This window comes from Chrysochloris asiatica, unplaced genomic scaffold (genome assembly GCF_000296735.1).
Source record: "Chrysochloris asiatica unplaced genomic scaffold, ChrAsi1.0 scaffold00047, whole genome shotgun sequence".
Classification (NCBI taxonomy): Eukaryota; Metazoa; Chordata; class Mammalia; order Afrosoricida; family Chrysochloridae; genus Chrysochloris; species Chrysochloris asiatica.
Window position 1 is genome coordinate 5,570,630 of NW_006408565.1, and position 15,441 is coordinate 5,586,070.

The window sequence follows — 15,441 nt, forward strand, 5'->3', positions numbered from 1 at the left end:
AACAGCACTAAACAACAACAACAACAACCTCCTGGGGTGTTGTGGAGTAAATGCATAGAAAGTACTTAAACATCAGGCACACTCAGAAAAGGCTGGTTACTATTAGGTGGAGAGCTGTGTCTAGATTTCTGTAACTCTTAAGCTACCAATCTATTGCGGCAGAAAGTGTCACCCCACCGCTATCTACCTGGAGTGTTCAGATTACAGTGGCACTTCGGTCAGACTCCAGACTCTTCCAGAGGGAAGTTCAGAACCAATCCTGTGTGCAGTTCAGATCACATGACAGACCCAATCAGCTAATGTGCCTGCAGTCCTGACTGACTTCTGCAAAGTCAGGCGGGTGGGTCAGCTGTCCTTTCTGGAGTAGTCAACCACCTCTGTCTCATCTCCTGCCAGCTTGCAGGCCCTGGGAGGCTGGGGGTTTCCTCTCTGGGGACACATGAAGTCTTGCTGCTAACTCCACACCTGGACAGAGCACTGAGCAAGGATCCACTCTCCCAGAGCAGCCCTGTGAGATGAGACTCAGAGAAGTTGAACCAGCTACCTAAAAACACACAGCCAGGAAGTGGCAGGGTCTCAGTTGTAGTCCAGAACTGACTGATTACAAAGTGCAACTAACATTTATTCAGTCCTTACTATGCTGGTAGCGTAGTGGTTACGAATAGGGCTGCATACCTTAAGGCCAGAAGTTCGAAACTATCAGCCGCTCCGCAGGAGAAAGATGAGGCTTTCTGCTCCCGTAAAGATTTACAGCCTCGGAAACCCTGTACAGGGTCACTATGGGTCGGATCCGACTCGACGACAATCAACAACAACAACAGTTTCATGCAGCTCTTGTAGCGTAGTGGTTACAAATCGGGCTGCGAACCTTAAGGTCAGCGGTTCGAAACTACCAGCCGCTCCGCGGGAGAAAGATGAGGCTTTCTACTCCCGTAAAGATTTACACCCTCAGAAACCCTGTACAGGGTCGCTATGGGTCGGAACCGACTCGATGGCACTTAACAACAACAACAATCACCTAGCTAGTTGGTAAATTTTCAGATATTCAAACTCAGGCAGGCTGTTTCCCGAATCCCACCTCTAAACTCCAGAGAACTCAGAAGTCCTCCTCTGTCTGCTGCCCCACCCAACTTCCCCTAAGGTTGGAATGGGCTCTAATGAGTCTGTGCCCCCAGTGACTAGGGTGTGTACCTAGGGTGTGTGACTAGGGTGAGGCTGTCTTCTCCCATGAAGATTTACAGCCTCAGAAACCCAAAGGAGCAGTTCTATGCCATTTATAGGGTTGCTATGAGTCAGAATCAACTTGATGGCAGTGGGTTTGGTTTTAGGTCTTAGGGGGTGATTTGGTGTCTTGACAGGTAGGCAGACTTAGAGGCCAAGAAGGAGAGGAATCAGTCAGTGTTAGGGCAAGGAGAGAAGGTTCCAAGGATGCAGGAGCTGTGAGAAGACAGTGTGATGGATGGATGAAGGAGGCAGAGGAAGGAAAGAGGAGGAGGAGGTGATATGGGGTAGGATGGATCTGGAAGATGAGGACTTTGACATCGGCGAGACCTGGGCTTAGAAACCAGATCCATCCCTTGTCTACAGTTTGCAGAATTTACTTTATCTGCCTGAGCTTGTCTCCTCACCTATGAAGTGCAAATCCCACTTGTTAAGGAGTGAATGAAAATTAAATGAGGTGAAGTATGGGAGTCTGTTGAGTGTTCTCCCACCCCAATCCTGCCCTTTATAAGCAGAAATAATAGCAATGATACAGTCCTGGCAACGGAGCTAAATGTTACGGATGAACATGCTGCCACCCTCACCCCCACGTCTGCCAAAAAATAACCCTGTCTTTGTTGCTGTTGTTAAGTGCCTTTCCGTCAGATCCGACTCATAGTGACCCTGTATAGGGTTTCCAAGGAGTAGCTAGCTAGTGGGTTTGAACCAGTGACCTTATGATTAGCAGTCGAATGCTTATCCTAAAGCATCATACCAGGACACCTTTAAAACCCAGCCATTAAAATCCTACATTTCCCCAGAGAAGGAACCACTTCATTACAAAAAGTCCCTCTCCACAAAGAAGAAACAAGGAGGCCAATGAAACTCACTCAGCTTCAGTATTGCTTTGGAAATCCCTCGTAGCCGTCTCATTTTAGTGGGATCTTAGCAGGCTCTCCTCAAGCTCACCACCCTTGTGGACTGGCAGAGAGTTTCCAGAAGCATCACTGATCTTTTGAGTAAAGTGTCCTAATGAAATACAAATCTGTTATCGCTTAGAGAGCCATCTGTCATGGCGGCAGGGAAGAAATGTCACCAGGAGAACAATAACCATAATTTCATTGTAAGATCCAGCCTTTCTTCTCCATTCTCTGGCAGAAAAATCAATTTCCTTTAGTGTTCCAATTTTGTCATAGAGATGTGGGAGGAGGGGAAAGGAAGGCATCAACAGGGTGTTAAAGATATTTCCAATTATGTTCAAGTTACCTGTTACAAGATGAGTTAACAGCTGTTTATTTGCAAGAGAAGAGTCAGCAGGAGGGTGATTCCATGTTCTGGCCCTGGTAGGGGAGGGGGAGTGCATTCAACACTCAGTGCATTCAGTTAAGCATGGTATTCAGAGGGCCTGAGATCCCGGGAAATGAAAACACCACCCTTAACTAGCAATAAGCCATTTGTGGATGGAGTGGTCAGGATAAGCAAGCATATCATCGTCTTGTAATTCATGGCCTGGGCATCAGAGATTTTTAGGAATGGAGGAAAGAGAAAAATACTGACTGCTTGGAGTGGAGGGTGGGCGGCATAGGATTGTATCATTAAATCTGAGTTGGGGCAGATTTTGAAGGTCCATTTGCTTCATCCTTTCAACAGCACCTTTCTGAGACTCAGGGAAGAGAGGCGATTTGTCCCAACATCTAGAAAGTTTTTAACAGGTCAGCTCCTTAAGGGAAGAGGTCTCTATCGGGGAAGTGAAACAGATTTCCCCAGAATGCATCTTGATGCTCAAAAGTCTGCACACTTGCTAGAAAGCTCTTTAAGCATATGATTTTAAAATCAGCTTTATTGTGCTAATATAGATATAATAAAATTCACTAATTATAAGCGTACAGTTCTATAAGCTTTGACAAGTGTGCACAATTTGGATTGTTTCTATCAAGTCAAATAATTCCTTGTGTCTTTGTAGTCAACTCCCACCCATTGTTGTTGTTTTGTGCCTTCTGGTCGATTCTGACTCCTAGTGACTCTACATAGGGTTTCTGAGGCTTTTAAAATCTTTTCAGGAGCAAACCTCGTCTTTCTCCCAAGTAGTGGCTGGTGGGCTCCAACCATGGATCGCAGTCCAGTGCTTATCTTATGGAGCCATCCTGCTTCCTCCATAGCCCATAGCCTTTGGCAAATGATCTACATTCTGTCATAAATATTCAGTCTTTTGTGCCTGGCTCAAAATAATGCTCCATGCCTTAAAGTTTCATTCACGATGTTGTTCATACAGTTGTTAATATCTCTTTACTCCTGAGTAGTATTTGATTGTCTAGATATACCATGGTGCTAAGTAAGTGGCACAATGGGCAAATCCCCCTTCACTGTTAGCTGTTTGGTAAGGATCAACATGAATATAATTCTCACCTGAAAATGGATCCAGTCCTTACCTTCCCACTTCATCTTCACTGACAGTTACTCCATGCAGCACTCTTTCATCCCCAGCCATACTGGACAGGACAGTGGAGTACCAGCCTCGAGCTCAGCTGTCCACATGATTGCCTCCACTTCCAACCAGCTGGCTCCTCTGATCCCAACCACACTGAGGTCAGAGAACACAAGTTAAAAGGATATAGTCTTTCAGTCAGCCAGATATCCTACTGGCCCTGTGAGGTGGATAAATCCTTAGAATGATGCACAAAATGCAGAGATTTCTCTATACCTAAGAAGCCTGGTGGTGCAGTGGTTAAGTACTCACTCATCTGCTAACTGAAAGGCCAATAGTTGGAACTCAATAGTTAGCCCTCTAGAGTAAGACAGGGCAGTCTATTTCCCTAAAGATTTATAGCCTTGGAAACTGTCTGGGGTATTTCCACTCTGTCCTATAGGGTCATTATGAGCCAGAATCTTCTCCATAGATATCTATACTTACTGTTATTGTTGGTAGGTGTTTTTGAGTCTGTTCAGACTCTGTGTACATCAGATAGAAATACAACAGAGCGCTGCATGATCCTCCCAATTGTTTGAGCTCATTGTTACAGACACTTTGTCAATTGACCTCTTGAAGACTTTCCTCTTTTTCACTGGCCCTCTACTTTACTAAACTTGACGTCCTTCTTCAGGGATTGTTCCCTCGTGATATCATGTCCAAAGTGAGATGTTGTCTTGCCATCCTCATTACTAAGGAGCATACTGGCTACTTCTTCTAATTCAGTTCATGGTATATTCAGTCTTCTTCTCCATCATCATAATTCAAATGCATTCATTCTTCTCTGATTTTCCTTATTCACTGTCCAATGTTCACATGCATAAGAAGTGATTGAAAATACCATGACTTGCGTCAGGCTTACCTTAGTCTTCAAAGTCACATCTGTGCTCTTGATCAGTTTAAAGAGATCTTTTGTAGCAGATTTGCCCAATGCAATATGTCATTTGATTTCTTGATTGCTGCTTTCATGTGTGTCACAATCATTGGTAAACCTCATTTCACAAACTTAACTGAAGTATAACACTGTCAGTGATGGATAATATGCATCATCTAAAATGAAGACCAGTTAATGCAATATCCATAAATTCAGTAACAGAAGTAAATTGTCCAATTTTTACACTAACCAATAATGCCAGAGATGAGAAAATTGAAGACTTCTACTAATTTCCATAGTCTGGAATTGATCATCCATGTAATCAAGATGGTTAGCTCCTTAAAGGAAGAGATATCTATTGGGGAAGTGAAGCAGGTTTTCCCGGCATACATTTTGATGCTCAAAAGTACTCTTGCTGGAAAGCTCTTTAAGCATATGTTTTTAAAATCAGCTTTATTGTGGTAATATAGATATAATAAAACTCACTAATCTTAAGCATTTAATTCAATAAGTTTTGGCAAATGGTCACAATTTGGATAATTTCTATTAAGTAATGATAATTACTGGATCATTTCTATCACCAGAGATGATAATTAATGGTGATTGGAATGTGAAAGTTGGAAACAAATAAAAAGATCAAAAATGGGAAAATATGGCATTGGTAATAGAAAGCATTGCAGGAATCATATAATAGAATTTTATAAGATCAACAACTTATGCAAATAACTTCTTTCCACAACATTAAGTGGTAACTATACATCTGGGCCTCACCAGATGAAATACACAAGTTTCAAATTGACTAAAACTATAGAAAGAAGAGATGAAGAAACTCAAAATCATCAGTCCAACAAGGCCAGGAGACAATTGCAAACATAAATTGCTCATACTCAGAGTTCAATGAATATAGCTGAAGCTGAAGAAAATTAAAACACATTCACAAGAGCCAAAGTCTGACTTTAAGTATTGTTGTTTGTTGTTATGTGCAATCGAGTTGATTTTGACTCAGAGAACCTAAGCCCAGCTGACCCTAAGCACAATACTACTTGGACCTTCTCCATCCTCACAATTGTTAAGTTTGAGCCCATTGCTGCTGCCATTGTATCAATTAATCTCATTGGGGGGTCTTCCTATTTTGGGCTGGCCCTGTACTTTTCCAAGCATGATGTCCTTCTTCAGGACCTGATCCCCTCTGATAATATTTCTGAAGCAGAAGAGACCATGTTTCATCATCCTCACTTCTAAGAAGCATTCTGGTTGTATTTCTTCCAACACAGATTTGTTTTTTGTGTGTGTTTTTCTTGGCAGTCCATGGTGTTTTCAATATTCTTTACCAGCACCATAATTCTAATGCAATAATTTGTCTACAGTCTTCCTTATTCAATGTCCAACTTTCATATACATATGAAGCAACTGAAAATATCATGTCTTTAGTCAGGCTCATCTTAGTCTTCAAACTGATGTCTTCACTCTTTAAAATTTAAAGAAGACTTAAAATACTTACAGATGAAGATTAAAGACCATAGTTGTTGTTGTTAGATGCCATCAAGTTGGTACCAACTCATAGAGACCCTATGCACAACAGAACAAAACACTGCCCGGTCCTGGGCTAACCTCACAATTGTTGCCACACTTGAGCCCATTGATGCTGCCACTTTGCCAATCCATCTAACTGGGGGTTTTTCTCTTTTTCTCTGACCTTCTACCTTACCAAACATGACTGGTCCCTTCTGACAATATGTCTAAAGTATGAGAGAAAAAGTCTGGCCATCCTGGCCTCCAAGGAGAAGCACTCTGGTTGTACTTCTTCCAACACAGATCTGTTCTTTTGGCAGCACATGGCACTCTTAATAGTCTCCTCCAACACCATAACTCAAATGCATCAGTTCTTATACATTCTGTCCAATTTTCACATGCATATGAGGTTATTAAAAATACCATTGCTTGGGTCAAGTGTAACTTAGTCTTCAAGCTGACATCTTTGCTCTTCAACATTTTAAAAAGGTCTTGTGCAGAAGATTTGCCTAATGCAATATGTCATTTGATTTCTTGACTGCTGCTTCCATGAGTGTTGATAGATGATCCAAGAAGAACGAAGTCCTTGACAACTTCAATCTTTTCTCCATTGATAAGAATGTTCTTTATTGGCCCAGTGGTGAGAATTTTTGTTTTCTTTACATTGAGATGGAATCTATACCGAAGGCTGTGGTCTTTGATCTTTATCAGTAAATATTTTAAGTTCTCTTCACTTTCAGCAAGCAAGGTTGTATCATCTGCATAACACAAGTTGTTGAAGAGTCTTCCTCCAATCCTGATGCCACATTTTTCGTCATGTAACTCAGCTTCTCGGATTACTTCCAGCACACAGGTTGAATAAATATGGTGAAAGAATACAATTCTGTATCACACCTTTCCTTATTTTAAACCATTCAGTGTTTCCATGTTCTATCCAAACAACTGCCTCTTGGTCTATGTACAGGTTCCTCATGAACACAATTAAGTGTTTCAGAATAATCATACTTCACAATGTTGTCCAAAGCTTGTCATGATCCATGCAATCGAAGGCCTTTGCATAGTCAATAAAGCACAGGTAAACATCTTTCTGGTATTCTTTGCTTTCAGCCAAGATCCATCTGATGTCAGCAATGATATCCCTCATTCCATGTCCTTTTCTGAAACCAGCTTGAACCTCTGGAAGTTCTTTGTGAATGTATGCTTGCAGCCATTTCTGTATTACTTTTAGTAAAGCTTTACTTACATAGGATATCAAAGTTATTATCCAATGATTTCTGCATCCCTTTAGGTCACCTCTCTTTGGAATGGGCACAAATATGGATCTCTTCCAATCAGTCTGTCAGATAGTTGGCTTCCAAATTTTTTTGGCATAGATGAGCGAGTGTCTCAAGTGCCGTCTTACTTTCTTGAAGTATTTCCATTTTTATTCCATCAATTCCCAGTGACTTGCTCTTTGCCAATTCTTCAATGCACCTTGGACTTCCACCTTCAATATCATTGACTCTTGATCATACGCTGCCTCTTGAAATGGTTGAACATCAACCATTTCCTTTTGGTACAGTGATTCTGTGTATTTCTTCTATCTTTGTTTGATGCTTTCTGCATCGTTCAATAATTTACACAGAGAATCCTTCTATAATTGAAGTCAAGACTTGGATCTTTTTCTTCAATTCCCTCAGCTTGAGAAATGCTGAGTGTATTCTTCCCTTTTGGTTTTCTGACTCCAGATCTTTGCAAATTTTATTGTAATATTTGACTTTGTCTTTTCGAGCTGACCTTTGAAATTTTCTGTTCAGCTCTTATACCTTCTCATTTCTCACATTTGCTTTAGCCTCTCTACACTGGAGAGCAAGTATCAGTGTCTCTTCTGACATCCATTTTGATCGTTTCCTTCTTTCTTGTCTTTTGGACTACTTTTTGCTTTCTTCATGTATGGTGTTCTTGATGTCACTCCACAACTCTTCTGGTCTTCGTTTTTTATTGTTTGATGTATCAAATCTGTTCTTCAGATGATCTCTAATATCAGGTGGGATATTCAAGGTTATATTTTGGCTCGCTTGGACTTGTTTTAATTTCTTTCAGCTTCAGTGTGAATTTGCATATGAGCAATTTATGGTCTCCACCTCTCATCTGTCAGTTTGTCATACTGTGGTGACTTGTGAGTTGCTGTGATCCTGGAAGCTATGCCACCGGTATTTTAAATACCAGCAGGGTCACCCATGGTGGACAGGTTTCAGATGAACTTCCAGATGAAGAAAACCTAGGAAGAAGGAATGACAAACTACTTCCAAATATTTAGTCACTGAAAACCTTATGAATAGCAGAGAAACAGTGCCAGAAAATGAGCCCCTCAGGTTGGAAGGCACTCAAACTGTGACTGGGGAAGTGCTGCTTCCTCAAAGTAGAGTTGACTGTGATGATGCGAATTTAATAAAGCCCGTGGGAGTAAAGCCCACAGGACCTTCATTTGCTGATGGGGCACAAATCAAAATGAAGAAAGACAGCTGTAAACATCCAATAATAATCACAACATGGAATGTATGAATGATGAATTTAGGAAAATTAGAAATTGTCAAAAATTATATGGAACACATAAGCATCGATATCTTAGACATTAGTGAGCTGAAATGAACTGGTATTGGCCATTTGGAATCTGACAACCACTTGGTTTACTATGCTAGTAATGACAAATTGAAGAGGAATGGTGTTGCATTCACTGTCAAAATAAACTTATCCAAATCAGTCATGAGGTACAACACTGTCCGTGATAGGATAATATCCTTGTGCCTATGGAGAAGACCAGTTAATACCACTATTATTCAAATTTACACACCAACCACTAAACAGAAGAATTCTACCAACTTCTTCAATCTGAAATTAATCAGACATGCAATCAAGATGTATTGATCATTACTGGCGATTGGAATGCAAAGGTTGGAAACAAAGAGGAAGGATCAATAGTTTGAGAATATGGCCTAGGTGATAGAAATGATGCTGGAAATTGCATGACAGAATTATGCAAAATCAATGACTTGTTTATTTCAAACACTTTCTTTAGACAGGATAAGAGACAATTATACACATGGACCTTACCAGAATGAATACACAGAAATCATCTGTGGAAAGAGAAGATGGAAAACGCTCCATATCATCAGCCACAAGAAAGCCAGGGGCAAACTGTGGAACAGACCATCAATTGCTCATATGCAAATTCAAACTGAAGCTGAAGAAAATGAAAACAAATCCATGAGAGCCAAAATATGACCTTGAATATATATCCCACTTGAATTTAGAGATCATCTGAAGAACAGATTTAATACATTAAACAGTAAAGGCCAGAGACCAGAAGAATTATGAGATGACATCAAGAACATCATACAGGAAGATATTCTACTTTGGCAGAAATGATAAATTGACAAGGAATGGTGTTGCATTCATCATCAAAAAAAAAACAAAACATTTCAAGATCTATCTTGAGGACAAACAGAAGAGTCTCCTCAGCAGAAGCATGGAAAAACCAGAGAAGGTGCTTTGTTGGGACAGTCCTGGAGCTTTAGATCTAATATAAAGTAAGGGGAAATAGTTTTGGGCACCCACTGGTGGAGAACGCTGACTGTGGCTAGGAGAAACACAATTTAAGAATCAATCGGGATGCTGCCTGAGGCTGGCAGTCTTAGCAGAGATCAGAAGGTGGGGCCACAGCCAGGCTGATACAGTGTAAAAACTACCCAGTGATTTGTGGAAAAGAGGTGTGACTTTTTAAAACTTTTGTTTCCTCCTCTCCCCTGCACACCCTCCCTGTTCATCCCAGGTGTCTTCATGAGGGTGGACATACAACCCCAAAAGGGTCCAGCATTGAGCTCACAGGGTACAATTTTCCCAGGATGCCAAGTGGAAACTGCTGAAAGCCCCATCAGTTCCAGAGGCTAATCCTCCTCTGGTGGCTTCTTATGACATCTGACTCTGGGATTTAGCCTTAAAGTTGACTCTCCTACTTCAACAGGAGCCTTTATTCCTGTCTTATCTAACAAGATACCACAGGTCGGGCCATATAGTTAAATCCTATTTGCACCCTGTAAAACTGCAACATAAAAGGCAAAAGCCAGCACCAACTACTGTATAAAAGTACTCAGTCATTTTGAGAATTACACTGTGCATACACAGATACCTAACTGATCTTCAGAGATAAAATTGTGAACAATTTTTCTTCCATTCATTTCTCAATCTATGTCTGCTCACCTCCACAACAGTGACTAGAGGGAGGGCCTGAGCGAGTGGGCACCCCAACTCAACACTGGAGGTCTTTATTGTGCATGAACACTGAGCTGCATAGCAAAGACTACTGGACTAGACTGCCACGGTTTTGTTTTTGTTTGCTTGATTTTGCTTTTATTTTTGTTTCTGTTTTTTTGTTTTTTGTCCCTTTGGTGTTACTTTTTTCTTGGGGGTGGGAGCTTTCTATCCCTACTTTACCCAGGAAGAGACAGCAATTGTGGGCATATAGCCAAGCTACAAGAATACCATATAATATCCCACCATCAAGACAGGAGCCAATACCAGCTGCTACACATCACATAGATAGCCAACACATGCTAAGACTGCTTGCAGTTGAGTAATAAGAGATATGAAAAGGGAAGCCTATTTCCAGATCACATCCACCAGGAGACATTCAGTAAGCTTAACAACACAGCAATATACATTCATTGAATCATTGAAAACACATCTAGATATTGAAAATGTCCAAGAAACAACAAAAGATCTCAGCACAAACCCAGAATCAGAAAAGAGTAACTGAGATAAATGAGCTGGAGGTAGGCAGAGGCTTCCCATTAGAAGAAGAACAGGCTTTGGATCTGCCTGAGAAAGAATTCAGAATAGTATTGCAATATGTCCAAAGGCTTCACAGAGGGGTGGAGGAAAACAAGGGAGAAGTCAGGAAAGTGATGCAGGAGCAAGCAAACAAGATAGCTATAGCATTGGAAACAATCCAAAACCTGAAAAAAGAGGTCCAAATGATTAGTAATAAAATATCAGAAATTGGCAATACACTGAAAGGGCAAAGGAATACAATTTAAGATATGGAAGCCAGAACCAATGAGCTGGAAGACAAATTTCTCAATACTGCTGAGATAGAAGAGCAAGCAGAAAAAAAGGATGAAAAATTCTGAAGAGAGTTTAAGATTCATGTTAGACAACATGAAGAGAAATAAGAATTATTGGCATTCTGGAACAGGAAGAATCACAGAACTCCACAGAGGAGATAGTTGAGGAATTCTGGAAGAAAATTTCCTTAACTTATTTATTTATTTAAAAAAATTTTTTTATCGTGAATTATGGGATAGTTTACATAGGAGAACATAAGCTTTACATTAATCTTATCGTATAATGTTTCATTGCCATGGTTACAATCCCCTCCATGCATTATCAACCAACCAAAGGGTAAACCCTGCAAGACTGCACCCCGGTTGTCAGCACACAGCCCTCTCCCTCTCTGGGTCTAGAGTCCCCAGCTGCTCCATCGCTCCACGTCATCATCTCTGCCTCCATCTCTGGCGTCACTTCTTCTCTGGGTAGGGTCTCACACTCTGCTCTTCTCCCTTGATGGTTCCAGGGACCTCTACACCTGGACTGCAAAGTCAATCACTCCCCTCCTTTTTCTACAAAACATCCACTTTTACATTTCCAACCCTCGAAGTCAGTCCTGATAACAATTATTCACCATTGTACCACAAGGGACCTATCCCCATCTCCTTTATTAGCCCCACCCAGAAAGATTGGATACTACTTGTGGAGATTCTACCTTCCTCTGCACCCTCTGGTTCTAGGTTCCCTCTTGAAAGATTGTAAGCCAGTAACTTCTTGCATTTCTAGCACACACACACACACATACACACACCCAATTTTGGGTAGCCAATGTCCAAGTTATCCATCCCTGTCTACTCTGTGTATCAAGGGGGTGGTAATGGTCCTTGCTGTAAATATTTGTTACCTCTTTTGAGCTACTGCATCTATAGGTGTAGGTCAAGTTCATCAAATTGTATAAGATTCCTCTCTTTTTTCCTCTTCTTTCTTCTTCTACTTGAGCTCTGATCATCCAGTCATTGAAGCCATATCGAGTGGGTATTATCTGCAAGTGTGGGTGTTCTTATGCATATGCCATCTCTTCTTATCAGCTGAATGCTTCACTCTCCACTCTAGACCTCTGTGCTATGTAGCAGACTCTTCCTAGGTCTTGCCATCCTGCTGGCCAACCAGGTCTCCACCTGGGTGCACAGGAGTCTAATGAGCATTGTAGGGCTTAGATTGCAGCTTCATTGCTGTTTTTCCCTCACTTCCCCTTATCGGTGATGAATGTGGTTACCAATCACAGTGCATGTCTGCTCATGTATTCCCATTCCATTACAAATGCTCCTGGATAAAAAGATTTAACATTGTGAAAATGTCAATATTGCTCAAAGCAATCTACACACATAATGCAATCCCAATCCAGATTCCAATGATACTCTTCAAAGAGATGGAGAAAACAATTACAAACTTTATATGGAAAGGAAAGAGACCTAGGATAAGCAAAGTACTGCTTAAGAAGAAGAACAAAGTTGGAAGCCTCTTACTCCCTAATTTCAAAATTTACTACATGGTCAAAACAGCGGTACTAGTACAATGAAAGATATATAGATCAATGGAACAGAATTGAGAATCCAGATATTTACCCACCTACATACAGCCAAATGATCTTCAACAAAGGGCCTAAGCATAGTGCATGGGGAGGAGATAGTCTCTTCAACAAATGGTGCTGAGAGACCGAAACAAGACCTTCACTGCGTGCCATATACAAAAACCATCTCTGCATGGATTAAAGACCTACATTTGAATCCCAAAATTATAAAGGTCATCAGTGAAAAAATAGGGACAAATTTGAGGGTTCTAACACAGGGCACACAGAGACTACCAAACATTGTGAAAATCGCACAAACAAAAGAAGACAAAATAGATGCATGGGACATACTAAAAATTAAAAATGTATGTGTATCAGAAGTCTTCACCAAAAGAATAAAAAGGGAGCCCACAGAATGGGAAAAAATCTTTTGCAATGATACATCAGACAAAGGACTAATTTCTAAATATATAGAAAACTACATTACCTCCACAAGAAAAACAAAAAATAACCCAATTAAAACATGGGTACAGGGAATGAACAGACACTTCACCAAGTAAGACATTTGGGAAGCCAATAAGCATATGAAGAAATGTTCATGATCATTAGCCATTGTTGTTTTTGTTAAGTGCCATGGAGTCAGTTCCAACTCATAGCGACCCTGTACAGGGTTTTCAAGGCTGTAAATCTTTACAGAAGCCATTGTTATTGTTGTTGTGAAGTGCCATCAAGTTGGTTCCAACCCATAACAACCCTGTATAGGGTTTCTGAGGAGCAGCTGGTGAGCTTGAAATGCCAGCCTTGCAGTTCAAATGGCTTTGCAGTCTGGCGCATTAACCCACAGCACCACACCAGAACTCCGATGCAAATCAAAACAACAGTGAGATATCATCTCACATCAGCAATACCAGTGAAGTTAAAAAAACTGTTGTTGTTAGGTGCCATCGAGTCGGTACCGACCCATAGTGACCTTATGCACAGCAGAATGAAACACTGCCCGATCCTGGGCCAACCTCACTATTGTTGTCACGCTTGAGTCCATCGATGCTGCCAGTTGGCCAATCCATCTTGTTGGGGGTCTTCCTCTTTTCCTCTGACCCTCCATCTTACCAAACATGATATCCTCCAGTGACTGGTTCCTCCTGACAATATGTCCAAAGTATGAGAGATGAAGTTTGGTCGTCTTCGCCTCTAAGGAGCACTCTGACATCACTTCTTCCAAAACAGATCTATTGGTTCTTTTGGCAGCCCATGGCACTTTCAATATTATAACTCAAAGGCATCAATTCTTCTACGGTCTTCCTGATTCACTGTCCAGCTTTCACATGCATATGAGGTTATTGAAAATACCATGGCTTGGGTCAGGCACACCTTAGTCCTCAAGCTGACATCTTTGCTCTTCAACACTTTAAAACGGTCTTGTGCAGCAGCTTTGCTTAATGCAATATGTCCTTTGATCTCTTCTGCTGCTTCCGTGAGTGTTGATTCAAGAAGAATGAAATCCTTGACAACTTCATTCTTTTACCCATTGATATGAATGTTGTTTATTGTTCCAGTAGTGAGTATTTTTGTTTTCTTTACATTGAGATGTAATTCATACTGAAGGCTATGCTCTTTGATCTTCATCAGTAAATGTTTTAAGTCCTCTTCACTTTCATTAAGCAAGACTGTATCATCTGCATATCGCAGGTTGTTAATGAGTCTTCCTCCAATCCTGGTGCCATGTTTTCCTTCATAGAACCCAGATTCTCGGATGATTTGCTCAGCATACAGGTTGAACAAGTAGAATATAACTTTATCGCACACCTTTCTTTATTTTAAAACATTCAGTGTTCCCATGTTCTGTTCGAACAACTGCCTCTTGGTCCATGTACAGATTCCTCATGAGCACAATTAAGAGTTCCAGAATACTCATACTTTGCAATGTTGTCCATAGCTTGTCATGAGCCACAAAAAACTAGACAATAAATGCTGGTGGGTTGTGGAGAGACTGGGACCCTCCTAAATTGCTGGTGGGAATGCAAAATGGTCCAACCACTCTGGAAAACAGTATAGTGCTTCCTCATAAATTTGGAAATAGAAAATACCTTATGATCCAGCAATTCCTCTACTTGGTATCTATCCACAAGAAATACAAGCCATACCATGAGTAGATATATGCACACCAATGTTCATAGCAGCACTATTCACAATAGTAAATAGATGGAGACAGCTTAAGTGCTCATCAATGGAAGAATGGATTAAAAAAAATTTAGTGCATCCACACAATGGAATATTATGCTACCTTGAAGAATAACAAGGAAGCTGTAAGCCACCACATAACATGGATGAAACTTGAGGACATTATGTTGAGTGAAATTAGTCAGTCACAAAAGGAGAAATATTGCATAAAACCACTATTGTAAAAGCTTAAGAAAAAGTGCCCATGCTAAAAGGGGAAATAAAATCCTTTGTTGGTTACCGTGGTGTGTTTGGGGAGGGGTGAGGGAAAGGAAGATAGAGCATAGGGTATGGAATAGACAAACAATCGTTTGGGTGTTGAGAGGGGTGCAACACACATGAAGGGGGAAGGGAATGGAAGAACAAGGCAGATAGGAGAATAGTTAAGCAGGTTTGCATGGGTTAAATGGGACAGAGGTAAATAGTGATATATGCTCAACCTTGGAGCAACAAGGCTCTGTGATACAGGGATTGAGGGTTAGTCTGAATGGATGAAAGAGGGGAAATAATGTT